The following is a 24,487-nucleotide window of genomic DNA, read 5'->3' on the forward strand; positions in this document are numbered from 1 at the left end:
ACCTGCTTCTCCTTCTGCCTGCTTCTCCCTCTGCCTGCCACTCCACTTGTGTGCTCTCTTGTGTGCTCTCTCTCGCTCTCTCTCTGACAAATAAATAAATAAAATCTTAAAAAAAAATGTGCCTGGCATGTAGTAGCATGTAGTAAGCACTAAATAAATGTTAACCACTGGTGGTGGTGGTGAGATGGTGGTGGAGGTTTTAGTGGTTGGAGAAGAGTCAGCAGATGTTGGGGAAGAAAGGGAGGAAGCCCCCTTGTGCATTGTGGAACAATGAAACAATCATATTCAAGCCCCCTCCCACTTCCACCAAAAGCTTAGAATAGAACCAATCCAGATATTTCTTTCAGTGAGATCTTGTTTGGTGCAAATCCAACTGGCTAAAGGAGTAATACATTCTGAGAGTATTATCTGGCTCCAGTTCTGCCTGTGTTGAAAACCATCAGAGGCATTTGCTCCATGCCTAAGGAACATTATGGAAGAAGACCAATGGTCTCTGGATTTAGCCAGCATGTCTTGCACTGACAGGAGAGTGCCATAGCATCTGCCCCCATCTGTTGCTTCCTGGAATCCTTCCAGTTAGATATGCTATAAAGATCAGGAAAATGCAGGAGCCAGAGGGCATCAGTAATCCTGATTTGCCCATTAGATTTGACAACATAGCTGGACTGCAGACAATTTGTGATTCATTGTCATTTGCCAAAGTTAATTTCAGCAATTGGGTTTCTTAGTCCTGGAAAGGTCATCTCCGTTCTTTTCTGGGTTTTTTTTTTTTCAGCTTTACTAAGGTATTATTGACAAATAAAAGGTCATTCCCATTCTTAACTGCACAAATTTCACTAAAGCTCTGTTTGAATAGTTTTGTTTCAGTGTTTAAAGATTTGCAGGAGAAAATCACCAAAAACTTACTGAGTAAATAACTCATTTACACATGAGATACTCTATTAATAACCACTCTGTAAATCTGTCTTGATTTGTGGGCACTTAAAAAAACAGTCTCTATGCTTTTAATTGTGCCAATGTAATGAAGTGTTGAAGAGATTTAGCCATATCAACCAACCAGTCAAATATTAGTGGAACATCTGTATACCTAATTCTGTCCTGGACCAGAGACTTTAGCTTAGTGCTGCCAAATAGTAATACAATGCAAGACTCATAGATAATGTAGTTTTCTAGTACCTACATTTTAAAAAGTAAAAACAGTTTTTACTTTTGAGAGGTGAAAATTAATTTGGTGATACATTTTATTTAACCCAATTTATCTAAAATATCAATTCAATATGTAATTGATATAAAAGTAGTATTTATGAGGTATTTTACTTTTTTTATACTGAGTTTTTAAAAATCCAGTGTGATTTCTATACTTACCCAAATCCCAATTCAGACTAGCCACATTTCAGTTGCTCAATTACCGCATGTGGGTAGTGTCTACCATATTAGACAACACAACTTTAGAATACAAAAATCTATCTCTTGAAATAGGTTACAATTTAACTTGAAAAAATAGCAAACATTTATTGAACGTGTACTATATGCCAGACACTGTGCTAAGCATTTTACCATATAATCTCATTTAATCCTTAAAATAGTTTGTGATCTGTTTATTTTTAATCCTTATTTTACAGGTGAGAAGACTACAGCTTTAAAGATCCCAAAATCCCATACCAGTAAGGGACAAAGGCAGTGTATGAACCCAGGTCTGTATGGCTATATATTATATACTCAAATAAGAACAAATGAGTATGTTAAGATCCAAATGCAGAATCTGACCCAACAGACTCAGTAGAATTTACTTAAATATTAAGGAAACAGATATTTTATATTTTAAAATACTTTGAGTTTAAAAGACAGCGTATTGTATTTTTACCCAGCACAATACAATTTATCTTTTTCATTTTACTGTTTAAAGTATAAAGAGACTTTTCTCTGGACATGATGAATACTTTCTGCTAGTTTACAGATGGGCTAGTGTCTGTATATGTCCTATAACATTTGTTTATTCATTCATTTATTCAATTATGTGTGAGTTATGTATGGTACAGTAAATTAGATATTATTTGTCATCAGTTTTTATTTTGTCTTATCGTTCAAGTAAACTGTATATCATAATTTGGAAGTTTCAAAATCATTTAAGTGCCTGTTTTTATTCAGCCAACAGAGCTTTGAGATGTGAATATTTATTCATACTACAAATAGTACTACCAGTATTTTATTATATTATATGCATGGTATTTAGGAGGATACCAAGATGAAGAAGATGAAAAGTTTACATTCTAGTATGGAACATAAGGCACAAACATAAATTGCCATGAGAAAAGGCAACATGTGTTCTAGGCATGGTACAAAGTGCCATAGGAGTTCAAAAATGGCAGATATAAATTTGCATAGGAGTGATGATAGCTAAAGAAAGGGATAGTATTTGATTTGAGGATCAACAGGTGGGCAATATTTCCTGTAGGGAGATGTGACAGCAATGACATTCTAAGCCAAATATAAAGGCAAGTGAGTACACAGTACGACTAGAAGCAGGGCTGCATTGGTCCTGACTGTGGAGGACACTGACTGGCAGAGTAGGGCTGTGCTTGATTTAGTAGGCAGAAGGGAGCCCTTGACAGGCTTTGAGAAAAGGAGAGACAGTATGAAGTGCTTTAGGAAGATTAATCTGGCTAGAGAATAGGTAGAATGGATTGTTCTCATCAAATAAAAGAAAAGAGGCCTGGAAAGGGTGTTCAAAGAAGGAAAAGAAGCAAAGGATGAGAGTGAAACATTTCAGAGGAAATATGGACAGATCTAAAAGCTATTTAGATGGAAGTAGGAATGAAGGAGAGAGACATAAAAATTATGAATAAACGCCTGTGCTTCACACACAATGCCTCGAGGGCTTACAAAAAGCATCTAGTTGATAATGATCTTTATTTAGCTCTCTGTTTAGAATGAAAAATTGTTTTGCAGTTACAACACAGAGGAAAAGAAATTTAAGAGGCAACCACATCTTTCAAAACACCAGTAGTCAGGAGAGGAATACAACTTTAACATTTAGTTCCAAAACTTTGTCTAGGATAGCACGGAAAAGGAAGGAAATTATATTTTGTTGAATTTTAAAACAAGGTATATATAAACTATACATCAATAAAGCAAAGCGTACATAAATTATGCCTCAATCAACTTTATTCTAAAAATCTAAGCAAAGAAAATAAATCATGAAAGCGGCACGACTGCATCTGGTCAAGTGGAGGAGGATCTTGGGGAAAGCCAATGACCTTTGAAGTAAGCTGAATATCCATTTTAATTGGCTCCGTGCCATTTGCCGAAGAACCTATACAGGCCCTATTCACAGCATTCACAATCAGTTTAATAGACCAGAAGCCAGGATTTGGGAAGACTGAGTCTCATTGCATCCTCTTCTCAACTGAACATTTGACATCATAGGAGCAAAATTTGAAAGATGCTTGTGAGGCACTTTGAGATACAAGCTGCAGAGATGGTTGTATTGATCACTCACTTCCCCTTTATAGAAATATATTAAGATCATGTCCTGCATTCTTCATCCCCAGCTTATAAGCCATAGTTCACTTCCAGCATCTTCTTATATTCTTCTAGCTCAATTGTGGTAATCCTTAGATAAAAAGAAATACAGGCCTTCATTATCATTCTTCCAGCCCTCCAGTATTCCAGAGAGTGTAGGGAAACCATTAACACTCTAATTTTATATTTTAAGAACTACAACAATCAATCCAAAAATCTCTGGAAAGCTAAGAAGTTTAATGTTTACCTCTTTTCCCCAGCCTTTCAACTGGATTCTTTGATGAGCCTCCAAAAAAATAGCTCTGATCTGAAACCAGACCCAGATGGATATTTTTCCTGGCCTGTTTTCATCTGGTTAGCCACCTGTTTCTTTCTGTGCTAGGACAGGAAGGGGAGATGAGAAAATGGAAGATGTTGGCTTAAAGCCCTAGAGGTCTGGGGAAGGTGGCTTTTAAAATAATCATTCTTTATTCACTGCCAGGCTCCAATGCCACCTTCATTGATTGGAAATGCAAAGTAGCCAGCAGTGTTTATAAAAAAATAAATGAATATTAGGGCGCATACTAGAATTTCGGAGGTGGAAGTCACTGTAGAGGCCATTAAATTTAAAGTCACAGTTCATAATCTAGACAACCAAAGTCCAGAGAAATTCAATTAGATTCTAAAATCAATATACTTAAAATAAATCAGTAAAGAAATAGTACACAACAAGACCCTGAAAGAAAGGTAGTTTTGAGCAAATCAAACTCTTAGAATTGCAAAATATAGTTATTGAAGGAATAAATTAATGGATGGGTTAAAAGCAAAATGACACATTTGAAAAGAGAATTAGTAAACCAGAAGGTGGAGCTAAGATAATTGCCATAATGCAGCAGAGTACAGGAAATGAAAAATACAAAGAGAAGTTAAGGGAAATGAATGATAGAATGAAAAGTTTCAATATATTTAATGGGAATTCTAGATGGAGAAAAATTAAGGAAATAAATAATATGTAAATATTTTCCAGAATTGGTCAAAGACAAGAATCCTCAGATTAAAGAATCATAATGAACCCGAAGCAAGGAATATGAAATCACACCTTCACTTAGACACACTGCAATGAAACCCAAAAATATGGGGGAAATATTAAAAGCAATCCAAAAAAAAGAACAACATTTAGGATAGCCACAAATTTCTCTATTACAACAACAAAGGCTAAAAAACCATGGAATAATATTTTCAATTCCCAAAGAAAATAACTGACAGCCTAGAATCCTATACCTTGATAAACTATTATTAAAGAATAACACTTGAGACTTTGTATTTGTTAGGGCTGCCATAACAAAATACTACAGGCTAAATGGCTTGAACAATAGAGACTTATTTCTCATAGTTCTGGAGGCTGGTAGTCCCAGATCAAGGTCTGGCAGGGTTCATTTTCTGGTGAGAGCTTTCTTTCTGGTTTGCAGATGTCCACTGAGTCCTCACATGGTCTTTCCTATGGGCATATTCAGATAGAGAGTGAGAGATTGAGAGAGAGAAAAGGAAAGAAGGGTCTCTCTGCCTCTCCTGTTCTAAACAAAGATTCACAACAGCCATGTTCTGGTTTCAAAAAGAAAAGAAAAGTTTATTATTATTATAGAAACCTTGTAGAAACAGAAGAGGAAAGGAATCTACACATAGGTGAAGGTAATAGCAGGCAAGAAATGAGAATAAGACAAAGTTACATCAAATCGGGTACTTACAACATCCAACATCATTAGCTGGGGAAGCCCCATGGAAATAGCCAGGCTGGAGTCCTGACTGAGAGGCCTGGGCAAAGCATCCTCCCCTCAGGTGGGACTTCCAACTGACCATCCCCATAAGGGTTATATTTATATGGCAAATAACAGGGTTTGAAATTAAACATTTGTTCACCTACATGCTGTTTGGAGCGAGCTGTATTTCTATGTTATCATGCTTCTCTATTTTCAAGAAATCTGGGCCATGTGTATCTGCCTACACTCCCAGATTCCATTCTGGGGGGGCCAGCCCAGCCTGGAGCAGGAGGGGATGTGACAAGATTTATAGTTCTTGGCATCCAGAACAGAAGAGCCAGTTCTGACCTGGAGGCCAGATAATATATTTCAAACAACTAGGCTCCCAAGGTTATTCACAGAGCAGGAGTCTCACAAACAACATTCCTTAGCCTGCCTGTGTATATGCAGGTCCAGGTGGTCGGCTATGCAGGACAAATCACAAAAACATCTACCCCTACAGAATATCTTCTAATAAGGCCACCAGTGCTGTTGGTTTAGGGCCCCACCCTTATGACTTCATTTAACCTTAATTATCTCCTAAAGACCATATCTCCAGATCCAATCCCATTGAGGGTTGGGGCTTCAGCATATGAATTGTGGGAAGGACACAATTCAGTCCATAGCAGACTCCTATAGGATAATTTCAGAAGAAAGGAAATTGAATATAAAAGTAAGGGGAAAAAACAAAGATGAGCAAAGGAATTGGTAAACACAAAGGTAAATCTAAAGGAATATTGACTCTAAAAATCATTACTACTAATGACAACTAATTTGGAGAGGACTAAAATTAGATGTAAATAACTAGCATTGTCCAATACTACTTTCTATAATGATTGGAACGTTCTATATCTGCTCTGTCCAAAATGGTAGCCATTAGCCACATATGGCTATGAAGCACTAAAAATGTGTCTATGCAACCAAGAAAAATTTTAATTATATTTAATATTAATTAATTTCAACTTAAGTAGCTGCATGTGGGTAATGGCTACCATGTTAGATAGCACAGCATTACACAATAACAACATGGCAAGTGGCTAGAGCAGATCAAAGTTAAATAGTCTAAGGTCTGTTTGTTTGGAAGGAGAAGAGACATTTTGGAGGCAGTTATTCATATTAAAAATTTAAGGATAGAGGCTAGAAAAATTGAAATAGAATGTATCATTTCCAAAGTAGTAGAAGGAAAGAAGAATAAAGAAAACACTGTTGATACACAGAAGGTAGGAAAAGAGATGGAAAAAAGAAATCAAAGAAAAGCATGATAAATAGAAAGCATAAGAAATACAATAGAAATAAATAAGAAATATATCAGTTTCTTCTTACAATGAAATACAGAATTTTATTGGAACCTCATATATCAAGGGCATATTGAGTAAAAAAAAAAATCAGGTAGCAAAAGATATGTATAGTATTAAACCTTTTATGTAAAGTTTCAAAACATATAAACTATTAGTATTTATTTTTATTGACACATAAATATGTTAACTATAACAATATGCATGGGAATGAATGACACAACCCAACTTCAGGAGAGTGATTTCTTCTGGAGGAGGTGCAAGGGAAGGGGAGTAGATCTTTAGTTGAATCTAAATATTTTTAAGAAAAGATCTGAAGCAAATATGTTAGTGTTAACTTATAAAATGTGGGTGGTGAGTACCGAGATTTCATACTATATTGTTTGAAACTGATAATAGTTTCAAACTCTTATTTTTTCATAAATAAAAACTCAAGTTCAAAAGAAACACATCCATCCAGATACTTTCCTCTTTTCTCTGTATTAGATTGTTTCTATCTGACTGGTTTAGATCTTAGGACTTGAACTTGATTCTTTGTCACTTAGGAAACTTCCATCCACAAAATAATAATCTAACATAATGAGTCCTCCTCACACCAGAGGACTAAGGAGCTAGATAACCCAACTCCACTGGAAAGTTCTGTTTCCTTAGGACAGGGGTCAGCAACTTATTTAACATTGTTTCTATTAGTGGGATGAGTGAGTGCTGTTGGGTACCATTGGATGCTGTGGGGAAGGAAGAAAGAAAAGAGAGAAGAAAAAGAAAAGAATGGGGGAGGGAATAGGGGAGGAGAAAGTTATGGTAGAGGGCTACCAATCTACTTTGCTTACATGGGAGCCACCCCCCACATAACCTATAGAAGAAAGTAGGGTGGGGGCGCCTGGGTGGCTCAGTCAAGTTAAGCGTCTGACTTTGGTTCAGGTCGTGATCTCAGGGTCCTGCGATGGAGCCCCAGGTTGAGCTTCCTGCTCAGTGGGGAGTCTGCTTCTCCCTCTCTCCGCTCATGCTCTCTCTCTGTCTCTCTCAAATAAATAAATAAAATCTTTTAAAAAAAGAAAAAAGAAAGAAAGAAAGCAGGATGGAATGACCTCACCTCATTGCTTTGGCATTTTTCTGTTAGTCCTCCTTTCATTGTATTGCAATTACAGTTTACATAGTATCTCCCCCACTGGGCCATGTCTTATTCCACTTCTTACCTTGAGTGCTTAGCACTTGTGTGACAGAGTAGGTCTTAATGAATGTCTGTTGAATTAACGTTGAATACACCACTTCAGATCTTAAGTGATTTCCTGGCTTATTTAAGCCTTCCAAGCCTTTCTCTTTTGCTTTACTACCTTCTTGGGTCCTCTTTCAGGCTCTCAAAATTTGAAACCTTTAAGCCTCTGTCCAGCTCTAAGCTGGGACACTCAGAACAACTTCTAGGTGGCTCACAGTGTGCTTTGGCAGGAAGACAAGGGAGATAGACTGAGAGCAATGTCTGGAAATGCGGATGTTCTGAAGGTGTCTCAGGAGTGCCACCAAGTCCTGAACTTGACTTGTTTCCTTTGTAGGAACTGTGACAGGGAGCCATGGTCAAAAGGATAAAGAAGAGGGATGTGGCAGTTCCTAACACCTAGTGTTCATGTCCTTCCTCCCCTGGTCCCAGGCAGAAGTATGAGTCCCCCAACCACCTTCTCACTCCCAGCCCAGCCCTGGCTTCCCAAAGCCAGCCCTAGTGTTCATGATAACAATCCTCTCTTTTCAAGACAAATCAGCTGTTCCTCACAGCTGTGGGTGGTACTATCTTAACAGAGACAGCAGTCTGGCCGGCAAGATATTTCTGTCATCTGTGCTGTGGGAATAGGTCTGTTCTGCTTGGTTGCCATTGAAGGGATTTTCCTACAAAGCTGTTTGTGCAAACAGTCTATTGGAGGATAACTGGCCCTGTTTTGGGCCTGCTTGCTTATTGGCCAGCCAGTGTCTTTCAGCAGTGAGCTGTTCAGGAGCCAGGGTGAAGCGGAGGCAAATAAGCAAGAAGGCTGACTGTAGCCCAGATAATTGCACACTGCAGTGAGACAGACACTGGGCAGCGCACCCCTGGATTATTTAGAGGAAGCCTGCTGTTTGCTTCAACAGGGCCCAAGACAGCAGTTGCATACTTACCTTTCCCCTTCAACAGATTGGGGTGGCTGTGGCTAGCCAAGGAAACTCCTCAACTCACATCCAGTCTTGTTCTGTCCTGGGCAGGTCTGGGGCCTCTGGTTCACCTGGATGAATGAACCCTCTCTGTAGGTTCTGTCCATCCCTGCCATAGGCTCTAACCAAAGCAGGGCAGAGTACAAGGGCCTACAACATTAGCAAGCTCTATCTTGAAACCTCCACAGCATCATCTGTTGTACCAGGCACAGCCCTGATAATCTCCCTGGAGATTATCAGGTACGGAACACAAAAAGCAGCAGCCATAGCAAATTCTATAGCAGTGGGGACTTCTCTGGGAGTTCTTTCCTCAATCACATTGTCCCTCACCTATTGCCATTCCATCCACTCTCTGCAATAGAGGTAACAGAAACAGAGTACAGGGCCTTTCATGTTAGCTAGCCTCAGTGTGGTCCACCCTGACTGTCCCATCACCCACTGGGGGTTGTAAAGAAAGAAAAGGGATCCCAGCCTACTGCCCCCATAGCCTCCAAATTGCTCCAATAGGGATGCTATGCCCTGGGAGGGAAAAGTGAACTCTGAACTCCCACACAGCACAGAAGATTTGCCTGAATACTGTGCTAAGAAACTTGACCAAACTTTAGCCTGGTTCTGCCTACATTAGGCTCAACATAGGTGACCCCAGCCCCTGTGTGTCTTTGCTCAAGAAAACGAAGTTCTGTCAAACTTCAAAAAGTACTTTGTCCCAACCCATATTGCCAAACTTTTTTCAATCATTTTCCACTTACCCCCTTCAGTAATTTTCCAATTCCCCATGGCCCCTTTATTAGTTCCTTAGTCGTCCCTAGTCCCTTTTTATTCCACCCTTTTTTACTACCCAGTAGCCCCTTTTAATTACCTTTATGGGGTGAATTCCCTGTAACCCCTTAAAAAACCTCAGCCTTAGTTGGTGTTGAGCTCACTTTATATTGAAGTGTCTCTTCCCTGTTGCAGTAGTCTGAACAAAATCTGTCTTGCCACCTTTAACAAGTGTCCAGTGCTGTTTCTTTTTGGTAAGACCATGCCAGAACTTCCACTGATGGCTTCAACCCTCATGATCCCAGGCCAGGAGCCACTGGAACCATCCCAGACACCACAGCGGGATCCATCTGGGGTCTACTGGCTCCAGCAGAGATCCAGCAGTTGTTCACCATCATAAAGGAGCCTGCCATCAAGAGGTGCCTAAAGATGTTTCACCGCAACACTTCAGTCTTTGAAGATGTGGCCGGGTGCCTTCAGGAGCAGGGATGTGTCTGGCATGCACACCAGTGCTCCAAGGGCCCCTAGGTGGCCTACAAGAAGGCCCACATAGCATTCTGCACTACAAAGTGATAGGTCGAGTGCTACAGATCACGGGCAACAGCAGCCTGACAAACCTCAGGGAGCAGACCTGTCCATGGGCTCTCAACCACTACCAGGGCAACACGGGAGGAGAAAAGGTAATGAGCAGAAATATGGATGAGCAGAAGGATACTCACCTGGGCAGGAGCAGCTGGAGGCACCAGAACACAGATGGAGACAGAGACAGAGTATCAGTTTAAGCTGGAAGTAGAAGTGTTAGAGCTGTCCAGTGACCTCAGCCCTGAAAGTTCAGCTGGTACCCAGACCAGTAAGACAACTGAGATGAAGGATACCCAAGAGATGATCAAGGGACTGGGCACATAAGTAGCCAAGTGTGTTCTACCAGAGCCCCAGGGACATGAGACTGGGTGGAGAAGGAAGTCATAAACGATAAAAGTTGGAATCCCCCCAAAGGAGTCAGAGGTCCTGAAAATTTAGAAAGCATGGTGTCACTACAGGTGTTGGAGCCAGCATATTAAAGCTGAAAGGGGTGGCTGGAGACTATCGTCAACCCTAGCATTTTACAGATAAGGACACCTAGCTGGAGGAAAGTACTTTGCAGAAGGTGCCACTGCCAGTCAATGTTAAGCCTGACACTAGAACTCAAGCCCAGTGATCCTGCCACTGGCTTTTAACTGGCTCTTGCCTTAATGTAGTTGATAATTGGTCATCATGGTAATCTTCTACAGTCTTAAAGCTGAGGCCTGGAAAGAATGGGATGAGGAGAGCAGCTATAATTTCTCTCTTTCTCTAGCATAACTCCAGAGGAGGCCAGAGTCTCCAGACAGAAACCAGCCTCCCAAAAAGCCTCCATCAGCAGGCCCAAATATCCCAGGGGTGTCTACAGTATACCCTGGAGCACAGGTGGGCTAAGAACACAAGCTGCAGCACAGCCAGGACCCTCAGGCACCATCAGACTGTTGTTGCCACAGTTGTAGATGAAATGGCAGTGCGCGGGTTCCTGGTCAGAGAACTGGCCTAGGAGTCAGCTACTCGGCTAGAACAGCACAATACCCACTTGGCAGCCCTGGTCCAGCTGGCCGGAGAGTCACACCTTGCACCAGGAGGGTGTCCATAAGAGAGTAGCCCTCCTAAGGTCATCTCTAGGCCACTTGGGCCGGGAAGGAGACTCACAGACCACAGCTTCTTCCATACCCAGGTACTTGGGACTTTGGGAGGATTTCTCTACTGGGACTTGGATTCTTGCTTCTTTTTTCTCCTCCTTTTTCTTTCAGAAGAAATTTAAAAATTAAATGGAAGAAAGGGGTAGATAAAAAGATGAATAAGAAGCAAAGAAACTTGGGATTTTAATAAAAAGATCTTGATTTGAAAGCAGTTAGTGTTTTAGGTTTTTTCCTTATGTTTTATTCTGTCTCAGCCACACAGCAAAGAGCGGACAAGCCTCAGGATCAGGGCTTCTAATGATTAGAATCAGGCCTTAGCTAGGAGAGGCCATGGTGGTGAGGCTTAGGCCTGTTTTCTTGTTAACCCCAAGTCCCTTTTGTTATCATTCATATATTCAAGAGACATTTGAACATCTACTTTTTGCCCAGGCGTTACCTTAAGTATGGGGTATGGTATTCATTAGTGATAAAAATGTATATCATCTTGGAAAAATAGTATGGCAGTTTTAAAAAATTAAAACTGAAACTACCATATGATGTAGCAATCCTACTTCTAGGTATAGATCCAAAAGAATTGAAAACAGGATATCAAAGAGATATTTACATACCCATGTTTATTGCAGCATTATTCACAGTAGCCAAGACGTTGGGACAAAATAGATGCCCATCAGTGGATGAGTAGATAAACAATATGTGGTGTATATGTGCAATGGAATACAATGTAGCCTTAAAAAGGAAGGAAATCCTGTCACATGCCATAGCATGGATGAACCTGGAGGACATTGTGCTAAGTGAAATAAGCCAGTTACCAAAGGACAACTGCCATATGTAGTCAGATTCACACATACAGAAAGCAGAATAGCGGTGACCTGGGGCTGAGGGGAGTGGTAGGGGAGTTCTTGTTTGAAGGGTATAGAGTTTCAGTTCTGCCGGATGAAAAGGTTCTGGAGATCTATTTCATAACAACGTAGATATACTTAACACTACTGAACTGTACATTTATAATAATGAAGATGGGAGATTTTATGATTTTTTTTTTACCACAATAAAGAATACACATCATCCTTGCCCTCATGGACCTTATTATTTAAAGGGGAAGATAGTCATTAAATAAAGCTACAAATGAATAATTACCATTATAAAGAAAACGAACAGGAAGAGTTACCAGGCAAGGCTAGAGATCACCTCAATGTGATCCAGGAAGGCCTTTCTGATTCTGGCGCAAATTTAGTTATCAGTAGGCTCTTTAGAGAAATCCATGCTCCCCATTCCCTTGTCCAAATGTAGAATAGTCCTGGAAATGAGTCTCTGCCAACCCAACTGCGGCCCCCTGCCCTGGGCACTGCAGGTGACATGTGGTGGTAACAAGAGTCTCCCACCAGCAAATACAGGCCAACTCCTCTTCCTTTCTAAAGCACAGAGTGGGCTGAGAGGGGCAATTGCCTGAGCCTACACTGGAGCATTCTTTTTTTGTGTGGTATTTTGATAAGCCTGTGTATATGACTTTTTTTTTTATCGTTATAAGCAGGAATACAGCCTATTTTAGGCCTAGTGTCTCAAAGCATCTTTAGTATCTCATTTACAGTTATTGTGCAGAGAGTAGGAGCTCCACACACACACAACTCATAAATGTTCCTCTCCAGCCATCTCAACTAATCCTTGGAGGTGGGTGTTTTAGTGGATATTTTCAAACTCCCTGAAAAGACATGTCTTTTTTCCTGGAGGAAAGAGGGTTACCTTTGATGCTTTTTCACCAAATCATGGTAAAACAATTGGTGAAACTTCTCTCCTTCTGTATCTTTGATGATCTCAGCCTCTGCTGAATTGCTGTACTCCCTCCTCTGCCCAGGGCCATGCTGTCACCATGACCCAGGCCTCTGGGTAGACACCTACCTTCCTTGGTTCCAGAAAGTTAAGAATGGCAGGGGACAGGAGAAGCAGGCCCCCTTTCTTCTTCTTTTCCTGCCACCTAGCTGGAAAGTCTTCACCCAGGAACTGGGACCAACTCTCATCATCATAAACTTGTCTGAGGCCTCAGAGAATGCTGCTGGGTCTACAATGAGCAAGGACAATGGCATTTTCACACTAGAAATGATACAATGATAGAGCTACAAGCAGACTTGGTGATTTTAGTGAGGCTCTCTCATGTTACAGAGAAAGAAGTTGAGACCTGAAGGAGGTTCCAAGACCATGGGGTCCCAGGAGATGGACTTCCCAGTCTAGAACTTTTCCAAGTTTAGGCTTCACCCAAAGCTTACCTTGATCTCAACAGACCCCCAACCACTATTTTCCCAGTGGTAATCTCTTGGTAGAGTGCAGTGGCAAGTGAAAGATGGGCCTGAGGTGTGATTTTACTCTTCTCATCCAATGTTTGAGTGCCACCCCCTCTCCACTGGTCACTGCTTCCAGTTGCTTAGCATTCTTGGGGCCCTAAGACCAGCCTTCCTCTCACCTCAAGCCTGAAACAGCTCAGGAACAAGTAATTCCTCTTCCTTCTCACCCCGAAATTAGCAAATACTAAACTTCTGCCCTATCTCCTCATGTGCCCCAACCAAAACAAAGGCTTCCTGTCTGCCTTATTATCATCATTAATATTTAAAAGCATTTATAAATTACTTATCACCTCCCCTCAAGGTGACCTGTAAGTCTTAAGAGATTTTTTTTAAAGACTATTCAAAACTTTGTTTTAAATTACACTTTTTAACTAGTAGAGCTTTCTCATATACTCATGGTATACTCATGGTCCATGAGTACCTAAAATCCTCTCCACCCACCTCCACACCCACCTCCCCACCCTCCATACAGACACCTGTGAGGTTTTTCACTTGCCAAAATTATGTGAGGGAAGGAGAGAAAAATGGAGAAGGGTGGGGAGCAGCACAGGGTAAACACAAGCAAAATCACAGCTGGGTTTGGGATTGTTTGGCTACATTTCTAAAGATGGAGGAGAAGAGGCTCCTCTTCCAGCTCTACAGAATTCCAGTCCACAGTTTGCCTCTCACTCTTGCCAGCTCCAGCCTCTGTGGGTGGGTGAGCCTAAGCAGGTAGAAGAGGGTTCTGGGAGGGGAGGGAAGATACTTGCCTTTAGAAAACTGCCTGAAATGTCAGGGCAGCTGCAGAAACTGTATCCATGGAGTCCCTCGATTTAACCCAACCCAGAGAATGGACAGCTCCATCATCCAGTAAACTACAATGGCCAATCATAAGTAGAAGAGGGTGGATGCTTAACAAAGTAGAATTTTCTGGGTAATCTGATGAAGTGCCCTCCACCCCACCCCTACATACAGACACACACACACACACACACACACACACACACACACACACAGCTGTACAGTTCAGCCTCCAGCTTTCAGATATTCCCCACTGATATCCTAGCTGATTCTCCTGCCCTCTTTCTTCTAATTCATCCCTCTGTGCTACTAAGGATTATCTCTTTTTTTTAAGCTTACTTATGGAATTTTTTCTTTTTTTTTTTTTTTTTTTAAAGATTTTTTTTATTTATTTATTCGACAGAGATAGAGACAGCCAGCGAGAGAGGGAACACAAGCAAGGGGAGTGGGAGAGGAAGAAGCAGGCTCATAGCAGAAGAGCCTGATGCGGGGCTCGATCCCAGATCGCCGGGATCACGCCCTGAGCCGAAGGCAGACGCTTAACCGCTGTGCCACCCAGGCGCCCCTATGGAATTTTTTCTTAATTTAAATTCAGTTAGCCAAGGTATAAGTGCATCATTAGTTTTTGATGTGCTGTTCAAAGATTTATTAGTTGACTATAACTAAGGATTACCTTTTTCAAAGGCTAAACTGAGGGGGGCCTGGGTGGCTCAGTTGGTTAAACATCTGACTCTTGATTTTGGCTCAGGTCATGATCTCAAGGTCATGAGATCAGGCCCCAGCTGGGCTGTTGGCTCAGCAGAGTTGGCTCGAGATTCTTTCTCCCTCTTCCTCTGCCCCTTTCCCCACTCTATTTCTCTCTCTATGAAATAAATAAATAGGGATGCCTGTGTGGCTCAGTCAGTTAAGCATCTGCTTTTGGCTCAAGTCATGATCCCAGGGTCCTGGGATAGAGTCCTACATCGGGCTCCTTGCTTAGCAGGGAGCCTGTTTCTCCCTCTGCTTGCTGCTCCCCTTGCTTGTGCACTCTCTCGCTCTCTGTTTCTCTGACAAATAAATAAAATTTTTTTAAAATAAATAAATAAATAACATCTTTAAAAAAAAAAGATAGACTGATCATGTCACCCCTTGCTTAATTCCATTAGTGATTCCTTTTGGCTCACCGGAAGGTCAGCCTCCTTAGCATGGCACGCAGGCCCTCTGCCTGCTCTGCTGCCCCACACTTCCACCCTACTCTGGCCTCTAGCTTGCAGAACTACCTGCAGTGCTCCTGGAGCACCACACTTCACCCCTGTGCCTTCTGCAGGCCTCACTTTCTGGAGCGCCTTCTAGCCATGCTTGTCCTTTACCACTCAGCTCAAGGGCAAACTCTTACAGGTCTACTCAGTATGCTGCCCCTCTTCTGTAGCTATGTGCCCAGGTCTTATCTCCTCATGACAGCTCTTACTGTGTGTCAACTGTCCAGTTGCTTGGCTTTTTATCCCACTGGAATTCTTGAAGGCAAGGATTGGATCTTTTTCCCTTTTGTAGACCTAGTGGCCAGTACATAGTAGGCACATAAAACTTGTAGTGAATGAATGATCTCAACAGTACGTGCACTGCCCAGCAGAGAGTGGTTGGGAGATGACTTCATGCCTTGAAGGATCCCTGGGCAACTTTAGCGCACCTCCGTCCTCTCCTAGTTGTAGAAGGGACTTCAGAGCTCAGAAGAAGCAGGACGGAGATGTGACGACAAGCAGAGGTCAGAAAAGAGAGAAGATGCTCTGCAGCTGGTTTTGAAGATGGAGAAAGGGGCCAGAAGCCAAGGAATACAGGTGGTTTCCAGAAGCTGCAAAAAGCAAGGAATAAACTCTCCCCCAGAGCCTTCAGAAGGAGCATAGCCATGCCTACATCCTGACTTCAGCACACTGAGGCTGATTTTGGACTTGTGACCTCCAGAACTACAAGGTAATAAATTTGTGTATTGTAAGCCACCAAGATTGTGGCAATGTGTTGCAGCAGCAATAAGAAATTAATACAGATTATTATTATAACAGGATTGGTTTATTATTATTTGAACAGTTATTACAATAGGTGTGTGTGTACAACTGTAAATGTATATGAAAATGCATTATGACTTTATGGATGACAAAAGCAGCACTAAGGAAATTTTAAGCAGGACCAGCAGGTGAGCAGATCTGGCACTATAAACTGCTCAGGCTGTAAAGCAGCCATACACCTGAAACAGGTTTCTTTGACATGACAGTGCCACTTTGACCATGCAGGCAATTTGTTCCTCTCCCCTGGAGATGACCAGCCTGCATGCCCTTTCCATGCACTTTATAAAAAGATACAGCACCTTTGGAGGGTTGCAAACATTAATGGCACTGTTTTATCCTCTGGGAGAGGGGAAGCTTAACATGGAAAGAAGAAAGAGGGCCTAAAGGAGAAATTCAAGTGAAAAAGCAGGGTGGAGAGTTATCACCTTGAACTGGCCGGGTTTGGACTACCAGGTGCCATCTGATGACCTGACACACCTGGAACTCCAGCTGCCTTTGGGCCTCATTGTTTGCACGGCAGCTTCCTTGCCACAGCAAGGGCAGAGGCTCTGGGCCCACTCCAGACAGAAGACCTCTCCTCAGTGGATACACAGATTATGGACCCAGCAGCAGCCAGTGACCACATCATAGATGTGCTGGGCCTGACATAATGCCTTACCCTGCCACTGTCACCAGCCTCCCAACTGCCTGAAGCCTTGCTCCATGTGCCCCAGAAAGCCAAGAGCTGCCCATTGAAACACAGCTCCTAGGGAGTGATGATTTGGTGTTAGGAGGCTGTCAGTCACTGATGGATGGAGAAGGTGTGCTCTATTCACTCACAAGGACAAGCTTTATGGCCTTAAGGCTTTCCCCATTTCTTTTTGGATAGGGGGTAAGAGAGTGCCTGCATCTCCCCTAGGGCAAAAATGACTTACCTGCAATACATGGGAATTATGGCTGGATCCTGGGCAGCCAACAAATGCTTGGCTGAAATGAAGATCAAGACCAGCCACAGCTTAAAGAATTACCGAAAAGTACTGTACTGATGCCTGTTTGGGGTAGTTCTTTTCCTACCCTTTGGGGCAGGACACCTCGATATGTGTGCCTCCAGTAGCCCCAGCACATATCAGGAAGCCATATTTGGTCCAGAACTTCTCCATGACCTCCTCCAGGTCAGGCTGGTTTTCCTGGAGGTGCCGAAAGGTAGCACAGATGGCATCTACAACCTTGTGGACGGCCCACCCAGCACTAGATCTGCCCACTTCAAAGAGCTCAGCTACACAGCCTGGAGGCACCAGGGAGGCCAGCAGAGACATTCCAATGGCTACTTTCTGAGGCATGGAGGAAGGTAGTTTCCTGTGGGAGGCTTCTCTTTGAAGATTTGGGACCAAGTTTTTGCAGACACAGTAAAATGTCTCCTGAAACATCTAGAAGGCGCCTCCATCTGCAAAGGCTAAGTCTGTCTGCTTGGAGTTCCTACCAAAGATGGGATTGTGTAGGGAGAGCCCCAGTCCTGTGTGCTCTTCTTCCAAGGGACTAGGACACGGCAGGCATCTGTGGCTTTCTGAACAGAAGTGGATGACTGTGTGGGTTCTCCAGGTATGGAGGACGACCTCATTCAGGTGGACCTGGGCCAGGACAGCCTTCTTGTCAGCTCCTTCACTCTCAGCCACAAGCATGGCAACAATGGCTCCCATTTGCAGGGTGGCTTGTATAACAAGTTAGGGCACCCACTGGCCTGGATTCATGGAGCATGCTTTGGGGGTTGTGGGTACCACTGAGCTGAGTTAGGCAGAGTGATGTGTAGGTGTGTATGCCTTTCCTAATGATGGTCAATGAAATTCTTATCCCCCAAGTAGGTGTGGGCACCAGGAAGCTCAGGGTTGAGTTAGCTGATGAATATCAGGCCTGCCATTATGAACTGGATGTAATGAATGTAATTTCATCTGTGTAACCACACATCAGCAACTTCTGTTCATTTCCTTGCAGATTGAGCCAGCAATACAGGAGCCAGGATAAAAGAACTCAGAGCAAATGAGACTAGGTTCTTCGTGTGGCTATCGGTTTGCCTTCTTTTCTTCACAGACAGACTTCTTCTTAATGACTCCTCCTGGAGGACTTTTCCTTTCTCTTGGCCTTCTGAATCTTTTCACAAAGCAAGCACATTGGTGAAATTCTACAGGAAGTCTCCTCCCACACACGAAAATCAAGGGTTACCCTGAAAATACAAAAGACTTCACCAGTTTTACTTGCCCTGATCATCGGGCGCTCCCACCAGGAAGCACGTGAAGAGCTGATTAGTTAATATTCTGGAGGACAAGACGATAAGATCGTTTGCAATTCGGGCATCTGGCTTTTAGCTAAAAATTTCACCCTGGATTTCAACTTCTTTATTATGAAGAAGGATCTGCTTCACAGAAGCACAGAAAAAGATCAATTATTCCTTAGTTTTTAGAATGAACAACTACAAAGAAGAAAAGGCTTTAACATTAGCACTTATAGTTCTAGACCTGAGAGTTCCACATTGCCGAGTCACTCTCAGTGACCCTGAGTTGCCTAATGCTAGAACTGAGAAGCTGCTAAGGACTTCACACACCACTGCAGTGACTTTCCTGATATTTTTTTCCTAATGAAAATCTACTTCTATAACATCATGTGTCCTTTGGGCTGATCTTTTTCTAAGAGCTGGTGGCCATCCTAGGCTGGACTAGGAGTGTTCATATCCTAGCTCCATAGGCTGTGTGAGCCTAGGAAAGTTACCGCCTCTCAGTGTGTCTCAAGTGTTCTCCTCCTAAAGCAAATAGGGCGTACTCACCTAGCCCGAAGGTCCCTTGCTGCTCTAACATCCTTGGGCTAATTTAAAAGGCCAGATTCCATAAGATGTCAGTGAAGATGGCTGAAACTGCATCTCAGAGCTTGTTTCTAAGAAAGTCTAATAAATATAATGTAGTAAACATTATTAATTCAGCAATGCATTCCACAAATATTTATTGAGACTTATTATGTGCTAGGAATTCCAACAGGCACAGGGGATTACATTTCACCTAGGTTATTAGATCAGCAGCTTAGAAAAAATGCAGTGATTACTCATCCCTTTCTAGGTGGCTGTCTGTAAATGGAAAGTCTGTGTTTGCTATTGGTGGCTAATTCTTGACTTGGGCAAGACTGAACATTCTGGCACTTGCGCCTTTATGACTTAGATGAATCCTTACATGTAGTAATTAAACCTATCTTCTATCTGGGTGGGAAGGAGTTTATTAGTTACTGTCACAACCTTGGGGCTCACTGTAATCTCATGTTAATAGTATATTCCCTGTCCACCTGTCTGCAAAATTGCTCTCTTACTAAACTTTCTGGCATCTTCTACTTGGAAATGACAGCTTAGCCAGCCCCCACTGATCAAGAGGAAATTTGAGTTTCTATTCTGCCTTCTCTGCCTTACCATTTCCTTTGATATAAGACATCTTCACAATCAGTCTTTAGTAATTCCTCCTCCTAACATGTTAAAAACGGAGTGCCTAGTGAGTTTGCTTCCTCCTTAGTTATATTAACTCAGCTCACCATCTTAGAGATTGGGGCTTTTCACAAATCATATAAACTTCCCCTTAGCAGTCATGGACTGGACCCACTGGACCCCATGAGGAGAGACAGAGGCAAGAGGAGTTTTCAGCTGATTTTCTCTACATCCCATTGCCTACCTTTGAGCAAGTCCTTCTGTTGCTAATAAGTTGCTATTAATTGGTTGGTGGGAAGTGGAAAGGAAGAAAACTGAGTGCTCACAACGCCCTTCCTCCCCCAGCAACACACCCCTTAAAAAAAAAAAAAAAGACGGTACATGGATGAGGACAGTTTAAGAACTTTCTTTTTCCCATTCCGGTTTGAAGCTTTTATCAGACACTGCCCCCAGATCACTTTAACTAACTGCTCTACTCTGTCCCTTTTCCCAAGGTTTGCTCTCCCTCTCCGCCAGCACCGCCCCTGTTACCGCCTCCAGGCAATCTCTAGAGGATAGGGGGTTTGTTAAATCTGAAAACCTTGCAGCGCAGATGCAACGAACCGAGGACTGATCAGACTCTCTGTTTCACCTCAGAGCAGGGATCTGTTCACCCAACCTGAACTTCGGCTTCCGGGCGGAGGCAGGTGAGAACGCACCGAAACCAGCCCTGGCCGAGGGCACGGGCAACCGGGGGCCGCCGAGCTGTCCAGCCCCAGTCCGCGCTCATCATGCAGCCCTGCTGGCGGGACAGTCCGAAAAACCTACGCGCAGCCGGACCCGGCGCCCGCGGGAGGTGGAGCCCGGAATCCGGGCCGGGCGCGTCTCACCGTCGCCGCCGCCGCGCAGGCCTCCAGCTTGCGCTCGCCCTCCGCCCGCCATCCGCCCCCTCCTCCCTCGCTCTTTTCGGCCTCTCCCTCCTCCCCGTTTCCTCCAAGCCGCTTTCAAAGTGTATATTGCCAACTTACGGAAAAGTTTCAAAAATAGTGGGAGGGACTCCTGTCTGCCATTTACTGAAAAGCCCCAATTGCCTTCTGCCGGATTGGCCACGCTTTAACTAAGGTGGGAAGATGTTCTCTCTCAGGCCTCCGAAAGGATCTCGAAGGATCCCTCCCAGCCATCTGTTGTCTGTCGAAGGGCCTGCCTGTTAAAGGGATGGAAAACTGACTTTGAAGTTAAAGCGTATCCAACGCAAAAACCCTCCAGAGGAGGTAACAGGTGGTTGCGAGGTGTTATTCTTACCAGAGACCTGGGCCTTGCTACAGCTAATACTTGCAGTGAGTGAATTTACCAGACTTCTCCCAGGCAAACTCTTAGCTGGCAGCAGTCCTTGCCACAAAGGAGAGTTGGTAAGCAGGGACAGGTGCGCCGCGGGGGGTGACCACCTGAATTGGATTCTGCAGTTTGGGAACTTGGCTCTCAGAACGAAAAAGAGAGGCAAGAGTGAGAGAAGAGAGAAAGAAATTTAAAAACCCTCAAAATAAAAACAAACAAAAAAACCTCAAAACAAAACCTAGAAGCTCCGGCTTCCTCCTTCCGCTCTCTGTAGTAAAGACTCAGGCCAGTGATTACAGAACAAGGCTCACAGAAGTTGGCTCTCTGGTGGAAGAAGCTGGCCACCGGAGGATTTTGACTGATAGAGAAATAAGTGCTTAAATTCAACCTGTAACGAGATCTTACTCTGGCTCCGTCAGCATGGTTCTAGTCCCTGAGCTTCTACAAATAGCTCTGTGGCTTCCAGAGTCCCTTTCCCCCTCTGACTGGGGAGGATGTTTGCTCCCCTATTGCTGAACACTCTCAAAAGCCAACCTCATGTCCGGTGGACCGACTCCTGCTCCTCAGGCTGGTTTGGTTTTGTTTTTACATTAGTTGCTAACATTAAAATACTAGGAGATTTCTCATAAAAATCTGGATTTCGATCTTTATTTAAAAAAAAGATTCATACACACCATCAACACTGGACCTAAATTTTGCACATATCAACAAAAGACAGTTACTAGATACAGTCTTTACCAAGCCAGATTCACACATTGCTACCTGCCAGGTGCCACTGGGTATTTGAGTGTGGGCCTGTGCTCTACTCCAGGTCTAAGCCCAGGTTACAATCCTTCCCAGGAGGTCAATGCTCATTTCTCCACTTAGTCTACTCTTGTACTTCATAGCGCCACTCTGGGGCCTTGGTCTGCCTCTCCCAAGCATGAGGAAATTTTCTAGGAAGCCAAGTCGAAGCCCTCAATTGATATAAAACCTACGGAAACTGACCAGAAAAGGAAGTGAGTTTAGCCTGCAAAATTAAATTACTTCATCAACATAAATAAAAAAGAACTGATAAAAGACTATTGAAAGACTTAGGAAAGGATGTGGTCATGATTAACACCGGGATCCTGTACTTCTTGCTTTCCCTCTAAGTTCCATAACTTATAACTGTTTATTGAAAATAATAACAGCTATTATTGAATGCTTACTGTACACAAGGCAACCCGACGAGGTTCGTACTGTTATTATTCCCATTTTGTGAATGAGGAAGCCGAGGCTTACAGAGGTCAGGTTATTTCCATGGGTCACAAAGCTAGTGAGCTGGTAGAGGTGGGATTTGAACCCAGGGTTTGATCAAGAGTGGGAACACTAGTGTCTTGGAACACCTTGTTTTTTTTTTTGTTTTTTTTTTTTTTTATTAATAATGATTTTTTATTATATTATGTTAGTCACCATACAGTACATCCCCGGTTTTCGATGTAAGGCTCGATGATTCATTAGTTGTGTATAACACCCAGTGCACCATGCAATATGTGCCCTCCTTACTACCCATCACCGGTCTATCCCATTCCCCCACCCCCCTCCCCTCTGTAGCCCTCAGTTTGTTTCTCATAGTCCATAGTCTCTCATGTTTCATTCCCCCTTCTGATTACCCCCCCTTTCTTTATCCCTTTCTTCCCCTACTGATCATTCTAGTTCTGGAACACCTTGAAGTGAGGGGGCTGAGTCTGCCGTTTTGTAGCTCTCCAGAGAGACGCAGAGGCTCACAAACTATTGAATGACAGAAATAAGGAAGGAAGGGAGAGAGGGAGAAAGAAAGAAAGAAAGAAAGAAAGAACAAAAGAAAGAAAGAAAAAGAAAGAAAAAATCAATAGCCCCAAATTTTTATTTTTCATGGAAACAATGAAATTGAAAAAAATAGATTTTAACTTGTTATGAATCCGTTTATCTATCCTCCAGTCTGTACATTTCTAACTTGCTCATTAGAATGTGCAAAATACATTGTCTAAATAAAAACATAGCCATCTTTTACCTTTACCACAATGGGAAGCAAGGTTTATCTAGAATAATTTCTTCTCACTGAAAACTCGCTGGCACCTAGTAATTATTTCCTTCCTTTTTTATATGTTCCCAACTTGCCCTTCAAGAACTTTGCCCAGGACTGGCATCTACGGTTTGCAGAATCAACTCTCTTCCCCTTTTCACAAATTGGAACAGTGTGTACCCATCCACAGCCTTTGGCACCCCTCCCTGGCTCCCCAGTCCCTGAACAACAGCCAGCAGTCTTCTCATATATAAATTCTCTTGGTCCCCCAAACAGAATTTGTTCAACCTTGGAGACATAAGCCCCTTCAAAGCCAGGCGTTCTCTTACAATATCCCATTCATTTTGTGCTCCAGTGTCTTCCTACCGATATTTGTATTATGAATGTTCAACTTCACGAAGGTCAGAGCAGGAAAGCTGGTGTTCTGAGATGGAAACCAGGAAATCCTGGATGCAAATCCAGATTCTGTTACTCTCTGGCAGTCTGATCTTAGGCTAAGTTATCCAAGTCCTTGAGCGTCAGTTTGTACCTCTGTAAAATAGAAATGACAATGGCTACTCTTATTAGGTGGTCAGATCATAAAGAAGATTGAAAGGCTTTGTAAGAGTGCTGAGACAACTGATTGAGAATCACAACAACGGAGATGAGATGAATAGAGCTGCCTCCTCTCAGCTGTGTGGGTGTGTGGGACTCCGGGGTTGGACGGTACTAGAGAAGCTGCACAGTCCTGCCTTACACTCACTAGAACTGGTACTCGTGAACAGTGCCTTTCAGCGTTCCAAGGCTTCTCTCTGTCCCGCGTTACCCGCACAGCTCCCGCTCCTGAGCCACGCACCTGTGCCTTCCATGCTCCATCCAGAGCTTCACAAGGCCTATTCTCTGTGCCAGGCACTCTAAACACACAGTCCCCTAATTCTCACCACAATCCTGTATCGTATGCACTCTTATCTTCACTTTACAGCTGTGGAAACTGAGATGTTAAGTAACTGGTCCAAGGCTACACAGGTAATAAATGGGATTCAGCCAGGTCTGTCTGGATCTGAAGCCCCTGCTCTTTTCTGCATGATTACACCGCCTTAAAAAAAACAAACAAACAAACAGAATTGTGCTTATTTTTCTCAAGTCTCAGCTCATCCCTTTGCTCCTCTTGTAGGTGTACCCTTCTGCTAATGGACTGAAATTATGTTACTCGAAATTCCCATGTTAAAGCCCACCCCACCCGCCCTGGTCCTAAATGGGGTCGGAGCCCTTGGGAGATACTCAGGGTTAGATAAGGTTGCGAGAGAGGAGCACTCATGATGGGATTAGTGCCCTTATAAGAAGAGGCCCA

This window comes from Ursus arctos, unplaced genomic scaffold (assembly GCF_023065955.2).
Source record: "Ursus arctos isolate Adak ecotype North America unplaced genomic scaffold, UrsArc2.0 scaffold_29, whole genome shotgun sequence".
Lineage (NCBI taxonomy): Eukaryota > Metazoa > Chordata > Mammalia > Carnivora > Ursidae > Ursus > Ursus arctos.